At 46.6% G+C, this 17233-nt stretch overlaps 1 protein-coding gene across 5 annotated transcripts in view; it reads left to right on the top strand.

Moving 5' to 3' along the window:
- Nucleotides 1–17233, top strand: part of Caln1 (calneuron 1) — a 491219-nt gene that overhangs the window by 16605 nt on the left and 457381 nt on the right.

Below are 17233 nucleotides of genomic sequence, written 5' to 3'. Positions count from 1 at the left end.
CAGATAGAAAAAGAGCGAGGAGGGAAGGCGAGGGAGAGAACGAGGGAGAACGAGGGAGAAAGATTTATTTTCTTTTCACATTGCACTTGTAAATTGTACACGGGCCCAGAGCACACATCCATCTACAAATTCTACATTGATTTGTTTCCACCCCCACACAGCCTCCTTCTGGGGGTGAACCTCTCCTCTCAGCCTAGACCCAAGGAAAAGGTTTCCTTTCAGTCAGCGTCCATCTCTCCATAGACGACCCTGAAAGCCAGTGTCCTGAAGATGGTTGCTTCTTTATTCTGAATACCGGCTCCCTGGATCCACTTGGCCTTGGGGCAGGGATATCAACTTCTCATCAGGGAGACTCATCTAGGAAGAGAAAACTCCTTTGCAGATGTCTCCCAGTGACTCCTTTTTAAACCTGGGTGAGGAGCATCCCTTCTAAACCTTTAGGACGAAGGTGAGCTGTAACCCAGTTATGTCAGTAGGGAGTCCCCCTCCACCAATTGTTAGCACCAACAGAGGTTCAGAATATTTGTTTGAACAGTAGTTCTTATGCGTGGAATCCTTCCCAATCCCCCTAGTCAAGGCTGGGCATTTCCTCTGGGTTTAAGCATCTGCTTCTCGTACACCGTAGGTCCGTTGCAATCTGTATTAGTAGAAAAAACAAACTTTTCTACAGCTTGAAACTCTCTGGTTAGGGGAGACTGCTCAGAGCCCTAGAATGTAGCACACGATGGACTGGCCAATGTCTGTGGCTACTGGGGGATTTGTGTGGCAGTTCGAACCCCCCCCCCCCCCCCCCCCCGCTGCTCTGTGTGATGTTGCAAACAGCCCCCCTCCCAGCTTTCTGAGGTTTTGACAAGAGAGGCCTGGGGTGTGTATCACAAAGGATGTCTCTGTCCTGGCAGGGACCTGTGAACAATAAGTAAATCAGAGGACTGTTGTTTTTCCTCAACCGTTTGTCGTCGCAAGTTAATGGGGCATGTGTGTTTTCAATTTACTGATATCTTCTGGCCTTCAAGTTGAGTAAAGCTTTCAGCGGGGTTTGCCTAGATCTGGCAACGCAGATAATCTGTCATTCAGTCCTTTAAGAGCCTTTTTATCTGTTAGTGCATCAGTACTTAACCTGTGGGTCGAGGCCCCTGGGGTGTGGTGTAGGTGTCGAATGACTTTTTACCTGGGCGACCCCTGTAGAGACACAGATGTTTTACATTATGACGAGACCCCTGTAGAAACACAGATGTTTACATTATGATTCGTAACCCTAGCGAGACTAGTCATGAAGTAGCAACAAAGTGATTTTATGGGTGGCTGGGGCCACCACAACACAAGGAACTGTATTAAAAGGGTTTGCAGCATTAAAAAAAAGTCAAGAACCCCTGTTTTAGTGGGTGTGTATGTCAGCATATGTATAAAGGTCAGAGGTCAACCTCTGGAATGCTGCCCACCCACCTCCTTTAAGATAGGGTCTTTCACTGGCCTGGACTTTACCAACTAGGCTGGACTGGCTGACCAGTGGGTCCCCAGATCCTTCAGTCTCTGTGTCCCCAGGACTAGGATTACTAGTATCCAACACCATGCCTGGCATTTTTATGTGGTTTTTGTTGGGGATACAATTCAGGTTCTTGAGTTCTCTAGTTAAGACTGACCTTGAACTTCTGACTTCCCTGCCTTCATTTCTTCAGTATTAGCATTACAGGTGTGTGCGAGCGCTCCTGGCTCATGGAGTGTTGGGACTTGAACTCGGGCTCTGGGCATGCTAGACTCGCTCTTTCCCAACTGAGCACATCCCTAGACTTTTTTTTTTTTTTTTTTTTTTTTTTGAGACAGAGCATTTGCTCAGGCTGATCTCTAACACATGGTGATCCCCATGCCCCGCCATGTGCTAAAGTGGGAGCAGGCACCACCATCTGTAACCATTAGCATCCGCTACATGACCTGAGGGGGTGCTCAGAGTATTGGGGTGTGAGACGGAGAGGGCTGATAGCCTGGAACTCACTGTGTGGCCTGGCAGGTGATCTGTTGTCACCGGTCCTCGCTGCTCTAATCTGCCATAGGTTAAAGGTGTCAGGGTTGAGAGAGGTAATGCACCTGAAGTCCATGTATGTCCTAGGCACAAGGAAAGACCATCTCCTGTTTCTGCTGCTATCAATTAAGTGTGCATCAACGCAAGGCGAGAGCCATTTAGATAACTACAATAGGTCCTCCCCTGACAGCTGGACTGAGCCTTTTCTGAAGGCAGGGGTGACCTCTCCTATGCTATTCTGCCATTACCTTTCTCCCAAAGGCTGGAGCATTTCTAGCCAGACATTTCTGCTCCATAAAAGTTAATTGAACGAATACATGATGTTTCGTGGACGTTCAGTCATCAACACAGGTGATTTTTAATGACCGGGCACCACCGTTTCTCACTAGTTTACTGAAGGGATGCAGTCGAGCCAGAGTTACAGAAGAATCCCACAGCAGTAATAAGTGTGCACTAAAGCATATCTGTTGGGGGAGAAACTTGAATCATGGTAAAAAGTAGTTGCTTCCTGTTCTGAGACCTGTATCAGATGCCTGTGGGCTCCGGATGTCCTTGGTACCAGTCCAGTCTGTCAGGGCAAGCGTATGGTAGAGGAGTCCCCTACCATGAGCGACTGCCTCCTCCTTAAGTGTTGAGGAAAGGCTCTGAAAGGTAGAAACAGCTCTGGATAGGAAGATCTGCTTATATAATTGCTCTACTATGGAGAAGACGTCAACCAATTTATTAAACAATAATCAATAAGGTGATCAGTGTGGAGACACTCAGTGCCTTTCGAGACAATGAATAGTGCTTTCTGGATACTTATTTTGTTTAGTTTTCCATTCCTGTAAGGAAATCCCTGAAACTTCGCAGCTTTATAAAGTGGATTGTTCAACGATAGAGATTCCAAGTGGCCAAGGTTCTGGCAAGAAATCTATGAAATCTACCTAACTTGGGGTCAGAGAAATCTTCCTTCAAGTAAGTGACCCCTACATAGATTCCCCCAAAGGAGTGACACTGAGAGAACATTCTAGACCTGTAAGTAGCCCATGTACAGGTCAGAAGTTAATGAACCACTTTAGGGGGGTGATAGAGATTCCAGTTGGCTATGCCTTCCATAGCCACATGGCGAGAGGAAGGCTGGAGATGTGGCCAGATTACAAAGGGCCTCGGATTCTTCAAGGGGAAGGATTTTGTTCTAAGAGAGAAAACTAATCTTCTCCGCCACGTCCTTCACACCCCTGTCCCAATCAATCTCTGTCTCTTTGTCTGTGTCTCTGTCTGTCTGTCAGTCAGTCTGTCTGTCTCTGTATGTGCATGTGTAGATGCTTCAGCCTCGTAGTGGAGGTCTGGGCTGGGGATATAACTGAGTTGACAGAGCTCTTGCCTAGCATGCAGAAGCCCCGAGGTCCACCCCCCCCAGTACTTCTTAAACTAGGTATGATGGTGTCCGTCTGTCATCCCAGCATTTGGGAAGGAGAGGCAGCCTCCTGCCTACGTGATCAGAAGCTCAAGATCACCTTTAACCGTGCAGTCAGTTTGAGGCTAACCGAGGATGTAGTAGACCCTGTCTCAAAAATGAGACAAGAGGAGATGGATCATATAGTCCCCTCTATGGCATAATGAGTCTTGAAATCACTGTAAGAGCTGTGGCTTTGAGGTTGAGGGAGATGGGAGGCAGTGTGCTAGTCCTCTGGGGTGAACTGTCTTCATGACAGCATCAGCGCCTGCTTTCGAGAAGCAATCACAGTTGGGCCTGTTGACTCCTGACATTCTCTCTTAGAAGGAGAGGGTGGGGACGGTCATCATATACATCTCTGCCCTTCTTGCAAGTAGCCTGGGGTCTTTGGAGGTGCTAGAGTACAAAGGCTTGAAGGAGGTTAATTGAAGGGGCTCTATCTATACAGATATGGGGAAGCCATCATTCACACTGGGTGAAGACTTTGCGGAACCATACTAGGGCTCCCAAACCTCATTCTACCAGTAACCCCTTACCTTTCTGGAAGAAAGCCCAATAAATTCATTGGTTCCCTGGAGTGAACGTTGGTGGGACCATATATTGTTCTGTTGTTGGAATCTTAGGAAAAAGAGGTAGAAACTGTTTGTATGTCTACAGGGAAGGGGGCATACAACAGGATAGAACTCAGGGCTTCATGCACACCGGACAAGCATGGCACCAACTGAGTTATATCCGCGCTCCATCAATTTTCTTCTTAAAGGTATGATTTATAGGTATGATTCATTGGATAAAGGACTTTCCACCAAGCTTGGCAAACTGTGTTAGATCCACAGTTGGTGGAAGGAGAGAACTGACCCTTCATATTCCTGACCTGTGACTCGTGCACTCCTCCACTCCCCCGCCCCCATGCTCTTTAAGTAAGCCCAGAAGCTCATTGGTTCCTCAGGAGGAACTGTGGTAGCACTGTACTTGTTTGTCATTGGGACCTTATGAGGAGGGGGGGGGGTAGATGCTTTTTTATGTTTCCTTGGAAAAGGAATTCTCACAAGCATTGAATGCTGATCAAAAGCAGAAGCACTGATCTTGTGAAGAAATGATCTTCACTTCCGTGTGGAGGTAGGGGGTGGGGTTGGGAAGGGATGCAGACAAGCCGGGGTGTGGGTTTATTGTGCAGGTCTAGCTGCCAATTTGAATACATTGTTGCTGTCTTCAGACACACCGGAAGAGGACATCGGATCCTGTTACAGATGGTTGTGAGCCACCATGTGGTTGCTGGGAATTGAACTCAGGACCTCTGGAAGAGCAGTCAGTGCTCTTAACCACTGAGCCATCTCTCCAGCCCTAGCTGTCAATTTGATACAGCATGGAGCCATCTCAGAAGAGAGCTTCAACTGAAGAGTTGTTTAGATCAGGTTGACTGGTACGCATGTGAGTGAGGGATTGTCTCGATTGTTAATCAACGTAGGTATGCTCAGTCCATCGTGGGTGGCACCATTCCCTAGGCAGGGGCTTCGTGAGCTGCATGAGAATCCTAAAAGCTAAACGGAGTATTAGAAGAAGTAGGCAGTATGGGTGTATCCATTTCTTTCTGCTCTTGATTTAGTTTTATGTGGCTAGCTGCCTGAGTTCCTGCCATGATAAAGCCCCCTACCCCACCGGCCCCGGAAGTGATGAACTTGGGCTTGCAATTCAAATATATTCTTTCTTCTCTAAGTTAATTTTTGTCAGAGTATTTTATCACAGCAACAGAAATGAAACCAGGACACTGGGTGGAATAGAAGATGGTTGGTTAAGGGGTCACTGAGGATGTGTGGGAAGTGCCAGGCTTCTGCTTTTCTCTTTCTAGGCAGGAAGCAAGTGGGTTTGTGGGTGGATTGAGCAGCAGTGTGAAAGGAGAGGAGTGGGCAGTGACTCAGGCTCCTGTGGCCTGAGATGGAGACCCCATAAATGGGGCAGGTCCAGCAGGTTTCTTATTTATTTTATTATTTTTTAAAAGATTTATTTATTTATTATGTATACAGCATCCTGCCTGCATGTGTGCCTGCAGGCTAGAAGAGGGCACCAGATCTTATTATAGATGGTTGTGAGCCACTGTGCGGTTGCTGGCCATTGAACTCAGCACCTCTGGAAGAGCAGACGATGTGCTTAACCTCTGAGCCATCTCTCGAGCCCAGTTTGGGGTTTCTTATTTTTAACTTGGAGATATCTGTGGAGGCTCCCAGGGGGAAAGGGAGAGTGGTCAGACTTGAGTCTAGAAGGAACTGGCTGGAGGCAGCCGTGTGTGTGTGTGTGTGTGTGTGTGTGTGTGTGTGTGTGTGTTCATATGTGTGCACATGTATGTGAAGAACAGAGATAATCTCAGGTGTCTATCTCACACTATCTGTCTTGTTGAGGGTCACTCACTGGGATTTGCCAAGTTGGCTATTCAGTGGGCTCTCTCCCCTTCTAGGTACTGAGACTAAAAGTGCACCATGCAAGTGCAAGTGCTAGGGATAGAACTTATGACCTCATGCTTGCACAGGAAGTACTTTACCAACTAAGCCATCTCCCTAACCTCGGAGGCAGCCTTGAGTGTCAGAGTACAGAGGGTGTTGGGAGTCCTGTCAGATGTGATGATCAGTGAACGATAGGTAGAGGAAGACCCATGGCTGGACCCTGAAGTGTCACAGCTATTTAAGGGTCAGTGACACAAGGAAGACATAACCAAGGAAGCTGGTCAGCTGACTCTCCCCGTTCGAGCTTAGATCTAGAACATTCCCCAGTCTTACTTGTTGAAGGCTTTGTCACCTGCTTGGGACTGGTAGGAGGAGGTGGTGTAGGGTTTAAGAGGCAGAGCCTGAAAGGAAGAAGTCTTTAGGTCATGGGTATACCCTTAAAGGGATTTATAGGATACTCCATTTTCATACCTTCCCATGAGGTAAGCCATTTTGCTTGCACTGTCGTAGTCAGGGTTTCATTGCTGTGAGCAGACACCATGACTGAGGCAACTCTTAAAGAGGACAACATTTAATTGGAGTTGGCTTACGGTTTCAGAGGTTCAGTCCATTATCATCATGGCAGTAGGCATGGTAGCATCCAGGCAGACATGGTGTAGAACTCCATGGTGCTGGAGTCCTACAGCTTGATCTGAAGGCAGCAGCAGGAGAGACTGTCTTCTGCAAGCAGCCAGGAGAAGGCTCTGGATCACACTGTCCAAACTCGAGCATATATATGAGACCTCAAAGCCCTGCCTCCATAGTGACACACTTCCTCTAACCAGGCCACACCTAGCAGTGCCCCTTCCCATGGGCCAATCCTATTCAAACCACCACACCCACCACAGTGTACTGCCACATTCCCAGAGCAATGGGACTAGCCAATCAAAGATGGGCCTCTCGAACTATCTAATGTCTCAGTCATCCCCACTCCAGTCTCTAGGTCATTTGACAGTCTTTTGAAAGCCACTCTGCCTTTTTATCCTTGGTTTATAGTTTTGTATTTTTATACATGCATCTGTTTATGCTCTACTAAATCTGTGATGGGAATAGATACTATTTCCATGAATCCGTATTTCCAGATCCGGAAGAGAGGCAAGATAGAAATATAGGGAGAAATAAGGAGGTACAAGAAAGGAAAGAACTCTTTTTTTTAATTGGATAGGTTATGAATTTACATTTCAAGTGTTATCCTCTTTCCAGCTTCCCCCCTCCCTGCTCCCATACCCCCTCCCCCTGCTTCTATGAGGATGCTCCCCCTCCCGCTCTCCCACTCCCACCTCAACACCCTGCCATTTCCCTACACTGAGGAAAAGATCCTTCACAGGACCAAGGTATTCTCTTCCTATTGATGCCCGACAATGCCATCCTCTGCTATATATGCAGCTGGAGCCATGGGTCCCTCCAAGTTGGCTGATGATTTAGTCCCTGGGAGCTCTGGGGGATCTGGTTGGTTGATATTATTGTTCTTCCTATGGGGTTGCAAACTCCTTCAACTCCTTTAGAACTTCCTCTCACTCCTCCATTGGGGTCCCCATGCTAAGTCAGATGGTTAGCTGCAATCATCTTAATCTGTATCAGTAAGGCTCTGGCAGAGCCTCTCAGGAGACATCCATATCTTGCTCCTGTCAGCAAGCACTTCTTGGCATCAGCAACAGTGACTGGGTTTGGTGGCTGCCTATGGGATGGATCCCCAGGTGGGGCAGTCTCTGAATGACCTCTCCTTCAGTCTCTGATTCATTCATTGTCCCTGAATTTCCTTCCATGAGTATTTTGTTCTCCCTTCTAAGAAGGACTGATACATCCACACTTTTGTCTTCCTTCTTCTTGAGCTTCATGTGGTCTGTGAATTGTATCATGGGTATTCCAAGCTTTTGGGCTAATATCCACTTATCAGTGAGTGCACACCATGTGTGTTCTTCTGTGATTGGGTTACCTCACTCAGGATGATATTTTCTAGTTCCATCCATTTGCCTATGAATTTCATAAAGCCATTGTTTTTGATAGCTGAGTAGTACTCCATTGTGTAGATGTACCACATTTTCTGTATCCATCCCTCTGTTGAAGGGCATCTGGGTTCTTTCCAGCTTCTGGCTATTATAAATAAGGCTGCTATGAACATAGTAGAGCATGTGTCCTTGTTATATGTTGGAGCATCTTTTGGGTGTATGCCCAGGAGTGGTATAGCTGGCTGGGGAAGAAGGTTCTTAACTGGAGTCTGGCTGAAGCCTCTCACCGAGGAGAAGCAAGAACTCCAACGCTATTAACTGCTTAAGGCAGTGGCTCTCAACCTTCCTAATGCTGTGGCCCTTTAATATAATTCCTCATACTGTGGTGACCTCCAACCATAAAATTATTTTCACTGCTACCTCACAACTATAATTTTGCTAGTGTTACTAATTGTAATGTAAATATCTTGGGGGATAGAGGTTTGTCAAAAGGGGTTGAGAATCGTGGGTTTAAGGTCTTTCTCCCTCTTCATTGCAAACCAGCAATTTTTTAAAGAATCTCGCCGGAAACCCTGCTTACATTGAAGACCACTGAAGTCCCTTCCTGCTCAGATGGATACTGGTTTTAATCCTATTCAGAGGATAATCCCAGTCCAGGCAACTTGGAGCCCCTTATTACCAAAGAGGTTCACCTGAGGGATGGAGAGATGGCTCAGGGATTAAGAACACCTGCTGCTCTCACAGGGGGCCTGATTTTGGCTCCCAGAACCTGATGGGCAGCTCACAACCATGTAACTTTGTTCCAAGAGATCTGATGCACACACACACATAACACACACACACACACACCACACATAACACACACATAACACACACATGCATACACACACATCACACATAACACATATAACACACGCATGCAAACACACACACCACATAACACACACACCACACATAGCACACACGTAGCACACAAACACACACACCACACATAACACAAACACCACATATAACACACACCACACATAACACACACACCACACATAGCACACACCACACATAACACAAACACCACACATAGCACACACGTAGCACACATAACACACACCACACATAACACACACACCACACATAGCACACACATAGCACACAAACACACACACCACACATAACACAAACACCACATATAACACACACCACACATAACACACACACCACACATAACACACACCACACATAACACAAACACCACATATAACACACACCACACATAACACACACACCACACATAACACACACCACACATAACACAAACACCACACATAGCGCGCACACACACACACACACATAACACACACCACACATAACACAAACACCACACATAGCACACAAACACACACACACCACACATAACACACACACATAACACACACACACCACATAACACACACATAACACACACACCACACACATAACACACACACATAACACACATAAAACACACACAAAACACACACACACACACACACACACACACACACACACACACACACACTACAGAGCAGCCTCTGACAAATTTCTACTCTGCTTCATACTGGCTCACCCTAAAATTTTCTCAGGCAAAGTCCAGGATTTGGCTTTACCTGAGTAAAGGTCCTTAAACGATTAAGAAAATATCTCGGGCTGCTGGTCGGCCATTCTGGGTTATCTCTTCCCCAACCACTGCTGACAATACCATCCAACTAATTTATTTCAACATCCATTAGCAAAGATTCTCAACCTGTGGGTCATGGCCCCTTTGGGGGTTGCAAACCAGATATCTTGCATATCAGATATTTGCATTACGATTCATAAGAGTAGCAAAATTACAATTATAAAGTAGCAACAAAATAATTTCATGATGGGGGGGTTACCAAACATGAGGAACTATATTAAAGGGTTAGGAAGGTTGAGAACCAGCGCTTTAGAGAAAAGCCTTGAGTGTACCATGGACAGCGAAACTCAATTCCTCAGTGCTTTGAAACCATTGGATGGATGTCTTCCTTCCTTGGGAAGGGGATTGGTTGGGATGGTAGTCAGAAGATGGGTGCTAGAAGCAGGAGATACCTTTCCCTTTTAAAATACATTTAATTTTACTCTCATTTATGTGTGTGTGTGTGTGTGTGTGTGTGTGTGTGTGTGTGTGTGTGTGTGTCTGTGAATGCGCATTTGTATGCAGTTACCCACAGTGGCCAGAAGAGGGCGTCAGATCTCCCGGAGCCGGAGTTACTGGCAATTGTCAACTATCTAACATAGGTGCTGGAGGGGGGAATCTTCTGAAAGAGCAGTCTCTCCAGGCCCTGTTTGTTTATTTTTAAATCTGTGCTCCAGTGAACATTTCCTTGGGGCTCAGCTAGGGTCTGAAAGGTGGGAGTGGCCAGCTGTCAGGAAGAAAAGAGCCACTTCACCTTGCAGCCAGTGCCCAAGAGATCTAGGGAATGCAGTGATCCCAGCAGAGCCAGACTGTTGTTAGCACATCCCATCTGTGCTTTTTCCTCCCTCCTCTGCCAGTCTTTCCATGGGGGAGAGAGCAACACCGAAGCCGGCCACTGAGAGCCAAGCTTGTGTCTCCTCCCAGCAACTCAGGGCTGCACCCCTCAATGCTCGCAAGAAAAGGGGAGTCCTCTGCTGCTCGGGGTGTAATCTGAAGTCCCCGTGAAGCTCTTTCCATTATCTTGCTGCTCCAAGCATATGTCAAGTGGGTTCTGTGTCCCTGGCAGGTTATTATGCGCTGAATTAGTGTGGTGAAATAAAAACGAGAATAAAGCTGTACTGTACTCTTAAATTGTTAAAATTTATTATAAAATGTGCATAGTTATTAACTGATTTTTTTTTTCACCCACATGCTTTGGCTGGCTCCCGGAGCCAAGGAAGATGAAAAGTGACTCTTGTCAAAGCAAGGCCGAGAGACTTGGCCCTCGGAACTCTCCAGAGAGCTCCAAATGGGACACCACATTCTCACATTCGCAAGGAGCCCAGCCAGCTCCCTGGAGCTGTTTTCCCTCCCCAGGGCCTGAATGTTGGATATTTTGATCCCCTGAGAAAGAAACCTGCCTGGCTACATCACTAAGGGCCTGGATAAATGAGGTCCTCTGTTTCCTCCCAAAGCTTTTCTGGATAAATGAGGTCCTCTGTTTCCTCCCAAAGCTTTTCTGGATAAATGAGGTCCTCTGTTTCCTCCCAAAGCTTTTCTGGATAAATGAGGTCCTCTGTTTCCTCCCAAAGCTTTTCTGGATAAATGAGGTCCTCTGTTTCCTCCCAAAGTGTTTATGTGTTGGGAGGCGGGCGATCACCTGCCCTCTCCCATCTAACCTCGTACCTATCCTTGGAGTTCAGGATAGCTATTGAAAATGGGACTTCAGCAAGTCTTTTCTACCGTCTCCTCAGACATGTTTCCTTCTGTACCTTTTCAGGCTCTAAAGAAAGAGGTGCGGTTTCCTTGCTTCAGTCATGGCCGGCTTTCACTGGGTCCATTGTTGAGAAGGTAGTCAGAGTCTCCTAGAGACGAGAACATTTTCCTTGCTACTGCACACTAAGGGAAGCTGGGAACTGGATTTCCTCTGCTACAGAGTAAAAAGATCCACAGAAAAACAAGGTGGAGGGGACCCTGCATTTTCCTATTAAAAATGTTTATTGTAGTTAGTTATGTGTGTGAAGATGGGTGGGTGTGAGCACACACACGCTACGATACGCTTGTGGAGGTCATAGGGCAAAGTGTGTGCATGTCTGTTTTCTTCCAGTACCCTGTGGATCCAAGAGATTGAACTCAGGTTGTCAGGCTTGGTGGCAAAGCCTTTGCCTGATGAGCCGTGCCACCAACCCCTGTCTTCCCATTTTTTGAGACAGGGCTTCATCAAGGACACATAGCTCAGCACTGCTGCCAGAAGCCTACAGAGTTCCTTTCCTCCTCAGGGACCTCCACTCAGCTGAAGCCAGATCCCTGACTATGCTATAGAAAGGGTTTCCAGAATGAGCTCGATAGAAGCAAAGCGAGTGAAATTGATCAGTAGAGATAAGACATGGTCCATTCTTCATATTTAAGTGTTGGCCAGGAGGGTGGGAGGGGAAGGAGGGATGGGATTGTGGACAGGGAGATAGACATTTATAAAAGGAGAGGCAAGGAGAGGAAGAGGGAGAGAGAGAGAGGGAGGGAGGGAGGGAGAGAGGGAGAGGAAGAGAGGGAGGGAGGTAGAGAGAGAGACAGGGAGATAGACATTTATAAAAGGAGAGGCAGGGAGAGGGAGAGGGAGAGAGGGAGAGAGGGAGAGAAGGAGGGGGAGAGGGAAAGGGAGGGAGGGAGGGAGAGAGAGAGATAGACATTTATAAAAGGAGAGACAGGGAGAGGAAGAAGGAGAGGGAGAAGGAGAGGGAGAGAGAGACAGAGAGACAGAGAGACAGAGAGAGAGAGAGACAGACAGACAGGGAGACTATGATCCAAGACACGGGTCAGTTCCCTTAAGGGTTATCAACCTTTGTTGTCTTTACAATGGCAGTGTATATGATTCTATGGTTTTCTTCTTTAAAAATATTTAAAATAAACTTCACATTGTTAAAAGCCAACCTTTGCTAATGAACACCGCGCATCCCCATGAACCAGAGTCCAAGTCCATCCATCTCAGCAGATGTCTATGCAGTTAGAACAGCTGTTCTAAAGCTGAAAGCTTCATACTGGGGTTTACACTGTCACTACCAAATCCGTGTGTGTGTGTGTGTGTGTGTGTGTGTGTGTGTGTGTGTCTGTGTGTCTGTGTGTCTGTGTGTGCGCGCGCACGCACTTATCCGCCACCCAAATCAAAACATAGCCACGACAGAAGCAGGACTGGAAAACCAGTTAGCTTTTTATCTTCCTGTTCCCTGCATTCAGTTCCCCCATCCCCTAGCATTTAGCCATTCTTGTTCTCTGTCTTCGTGTTGCACTGTGCCCCTATGCACACTTGTTTACAATACGCACATATGATCAGCAGGCTCTTCATATAAGGCGAGAACACGTGTGTTTTTCCTTCTGAGTTGCTGTGATCTCCCTTACTAGTCTAAGTCCATCTATTTCCTGCAAATTTTGTCATTCTTTCTTAGATCTGAATACTATTTATATATACGCACAATGTGTATATATACACAATGTGTACACATATACAATATATACACAACGTATATATATAATATAATACAATGTATATATACACAATGTAAATATACAATGTATATATAGACACTATATATGTTTTATATATAATGCTATTTATATAAAATGTATGTATGTGTGTATATATGTATATATGCATATATATGTATACACACATACACATATATGTGTATATATATACACACTAGTGACCATTCATCTGTTGATTGTAGCTATAGTGAATCAAGCAGCAATAAACATGGGGTTGCACATATCTCTTCTTTACAGTATGTTGTGTGTGTGTGTGTACGCGCACGTGCGCACACATGCATACTCACATGGAAGTCAGGGGACACTTTCAGGACCCTCCTCTCTTCTCCCACCGTGTGTGTCCTGGGACTTGAACTCGGGTCATCAGACTTGGTGGCAAGCCCCTCTCTACCAGATGAGCGCCTCACTGCTCGTCATTCTGCGGGTGTCTAAATTTCATAGCTATAATTTACAGCGATGTCTAAAGATTAGCCAGGGTTTCAAATGTGAATTTGTCTATTTTTGGAGCTGGTTTGCTTCTTTCTTTAATCTTAGGTAATTTGTTTTTGTAAATGAAGTTGTCCAGAGGGTTTTCCAAGGTGCAGTGCTCTTGGCTTTGGGGATGGGAGGGGCACTAATACAGTTCAACTCGAGGCCAAAAGCATTCTAGCCGTAAGCAAGCACAGTTCACAGGTGTGTGTGTGTGTGTGTGTGTGTGTGTGTTCCACGAGAATGCCGAGTCTGAAAGAGGAGGGTGTTGCCGCTGCTGTAAGCTGACTGACGTAGAAGCTGAGGATCACATTTGGATCTTCTGAGAGATCAGCTGGCATTCCAAGCCACCGAGCATCTCCTGGGCCTCATTTGCTGTTTTGAATATCCTACGTGAGAGAACACATGTTACCTCTACAGGCGGTTTTGACTTTCAGTTGGGTCGAAGTTTCTTGACTCATAGCAAGAAGGACAAACAAGATCCTAGAGTGACAAGCTTCCTTTCCTTTCCCATGGTCCCTGCAATCTTTTTTTTTTTTTCTGTCTTTCTATCTTGCCCTGGTTTTACTATGTAGCTCAGGATATGCTGGAATGTGTTAGCTTAGAACTTGTGATCCTTCTGCTTTAAACTCCATGTAGCTCAGGTTGGCCTCGAACTTCCTATGTAACTACGAGTGACCTCAAACTCCCGATCCTCCTGCTTCTTCCTCTTCAGTACTCAGACTGTAGATACTCTCTCCCATGCTCAGTTTACGTTGTTGGGGATTGAACTCAACATGGTGAAAACTTTACTCGCGCAGCTACGCCCCGGGCCCCAACTTCCCATGTCAAATTAGGCTCCAGGTTGTTTTTTTGGACCCTAACTCCTCATGAATGTTTTAAGTCGACAACAGCCCTGTTGATTTCCTGGCCCCGAGTCCTTGTTGCCCCTGGAGACCATCAGTTCTCCAGACCCACCTTGTGTTTTACTTGCCCAGGACTCCCAGATTTGGCTAAGCTGGCTGGCCAGCGAGCCCCAGGGCTCCAGCCTCCACCCTCCCCGTGTTGAGTTTCTCCTGCCCTGCTTGCTTCCGGCAGTTGAATTCAGTAGGAGAGACTCATTTCTCCAGCCTAACTTTAGGATCAGCTGACTGCTAGCCGATTTCCTTTTGTTTGTTTGTTTACAGTGCCCGAAATAAATCTCAGAACTTCGCCCATGCTAGGCGAGGGGTTTACTACTGAGCCACACCCTAGCCCTTTAGTTTAGTTATACGTGGACTTCAGAGTGTGTTTTGTACCCCCAAAAGAGCTGGAGAGTGGAGCCCTTGGTTGAGTGCTTGCTTACCTGGGCACATTGCGCTCCTCCTATTTGCACAGAGGGGTCACCATAGGCTGTCTGTGAGGGAAGAGGGAAACTGTCTTTTTAATGCTGCTTTTGTTGTTGTGGTGGTGATGGTAGTGGTGTTTTTTTTTTTTTTTTTTTTTGAGATGGTGTCTCTATTAGTTACTTTTATTAGTCGCTGTGTCAAAGCTCCTGACAAAAGTAACTTGAGGGAGGGAGGGTTTTCCTTGGCTCACAGTTTGCGGGACATGGCCCATGGGGAAGGCGCAGTGTCAGAAGTCTGCGGAAGTGTGTCATATCGCATCTGCAGTCAGAAAGCAGAGAGAGACGGATGCTGCTGCTCAGATCGTTTGATCCAGGACCCCAGCCATGGGCTGGTGACCCCCACATTTCAGGTGGGTCTTCCCACTCTTATTAACCTGACCTAGAACGTCCTTCATAGATATGTCCTGACGTGTCTCCTGGGTGATTCTAGAGCCTGTCAAAATGACAGTTGGTTCTGACCGTCACAGTCTTGATGTACATGTAGCAGCCTCCCAAGTCTAGTATTACTGCAGCTGGCTCCGACAGCCTGTGTTTCTGCAGGTTTCTCCTTCTTAGCCCCCAATCCGGAACTTAAGACATCTGAAGCTCCAGTTGGCCTCACCCCACATTCTGGATTTTTCCTCCATTGCCCTTGAACCTTAGGAGACTCCACAGATTCTGCAGGAAGAGTAGCACCTGCTTGGTATAGACCCAGTGATGGCTTCATTTCTTTCCCGAGCCCCTTGGGAGTGCGGCGGTGCGAACACAGAGGCTAACAAGATTACATGAGCGCTTAATAAAGTGGAATTTGGTTAGATTCATCGGTGCCATCTCGCCGGCCCGGCAGATTTTCTAGTTTTAGATGAGAGTCGTGCTGTTGCTGTCACGGATAGCGACTGCTAAAGAGGACTCTGGAAGGGCTAACTCCACACAGCTGTGGCCCACTACAGGGGAATCAGGACTTGGCCTCCGGTTAGGTAGCTCTCCACCTTGTTCCAGAATGGGGGCCGAGTATGGCAACGCATGCTGAAATGGGAGGCATAATTAAAATGATTAGGTAAACAAATGAACAGAGACAACAAGCAAAGAGAAAACTAGACCTGGAAAGCAAGGAGAGGCCAGGAATGGCGTTGGTTGGAGGTGGACTTTGGGGTAACCCCAAGCTTTCTCTTTCTAACAGCATAGAGGGAGGCAGCCCCTGCAGGGGACGCAAACACAGGAAGTAAAATCCCAGGCTCAGGACCACTGAAGAACACAGTTCTCACTGCTGAGAGAATCGCAGAAAGTTTAATCTGAGGTGCACGTGCGTGAGTGTGGCTTGGGCGTGTGGACTCTCATCGCCTCGAGTAACGTGTTCTACTGTGAAATGATCAATGGATCTCTGTCATCCTAGGTCAAGAGAAAGTTGTAAATCAAGGCATTTTCCAAAGACATCTGTGGGAGCATCAGTTAGGCAGGTGACAGCAAAGTGAGAAGTCTGCTGAAACCTCAAAGGTTATTTGATGACATTCTTTTTAAAATGTTTATTATTTATTTATTATTGTTATGATTATTACTACTATTAACTATGTGTATATGTATTATGTATGTTCATGTGTGTGTATGAGTCAGGACACACATGTGGAGGTCAGAGGACGTCTTTGTGGAATTGATTCTTTTCTTCTACTTTTATATGGGTTGTGGGGATCAAACACTGGTCACCAGGCTTTTGTGACAACTGCCTCTAACTGTCACATCTGATGGTATTCTTAGCTCATGCGTTGGTGGAGGCTAAGGGTCCACTGAGTGGATTCATTCCAAAGGCTGATGGTTGAAAGGGTGTTCAAGTGAAGACAGGCTAAGATAATCGGATCCTGGACCTTCAACATCCCACTTTGCACAATAGCCAAGTCCTAGTTAGCTGATCAGCCTTGTATAACCTTTAACATAGATGTGGCCATTTTTTCCCTTCCTGGGAACTTCAGTGCACAAGAGGCACAGTAATTTCTGACCACAGAGATAGAGAAGAGGGTCCCCATGCCTGTTCTTCACGAGGAGAACATGGCAGCAATGCCCCAAGTGTCCTTCCAGCCCATGGAGTCTGACTGCTGCCTCTGAGGCATTTGTCAAGATGGAGAAATGTCTCAGCCAGCTCTTCATTGTTGGGACACCTGTAAAGGGGTGACTTACTTTGGTTCATGGTTTCGGAGCATCCAATCTATGGTCGTTTGGCCTCATTCTTTTGAGCCTGTGGTAAACATCTAGATAGGAAGGGTTTGGTGGAGTCAGCCGCTCTCCTTGTGATGCCTGGGGGTGGAATGGAGGAAAAAGGAAAAGGGGAAGAGAGACAC

Source organism: Rattus norvegicus, chromosome 12, assembly GCF_021556685.1.
Source record: "Rattus norvegicus strain SHRSP/BbbUtx chromosome 12, alternate assembly SHRSP_T2T, whole genome shotgun sequence".
NCBI lineage: Eukaryota > Metazoa > Chordata > Mammalia > Rodentia > Muridae > Rattus > Rattus norvegicus.
Note: the sequence above shows the minus strand (reverse complement) of the source record. Positions and strands in the feature narration are given on the sequence as shown.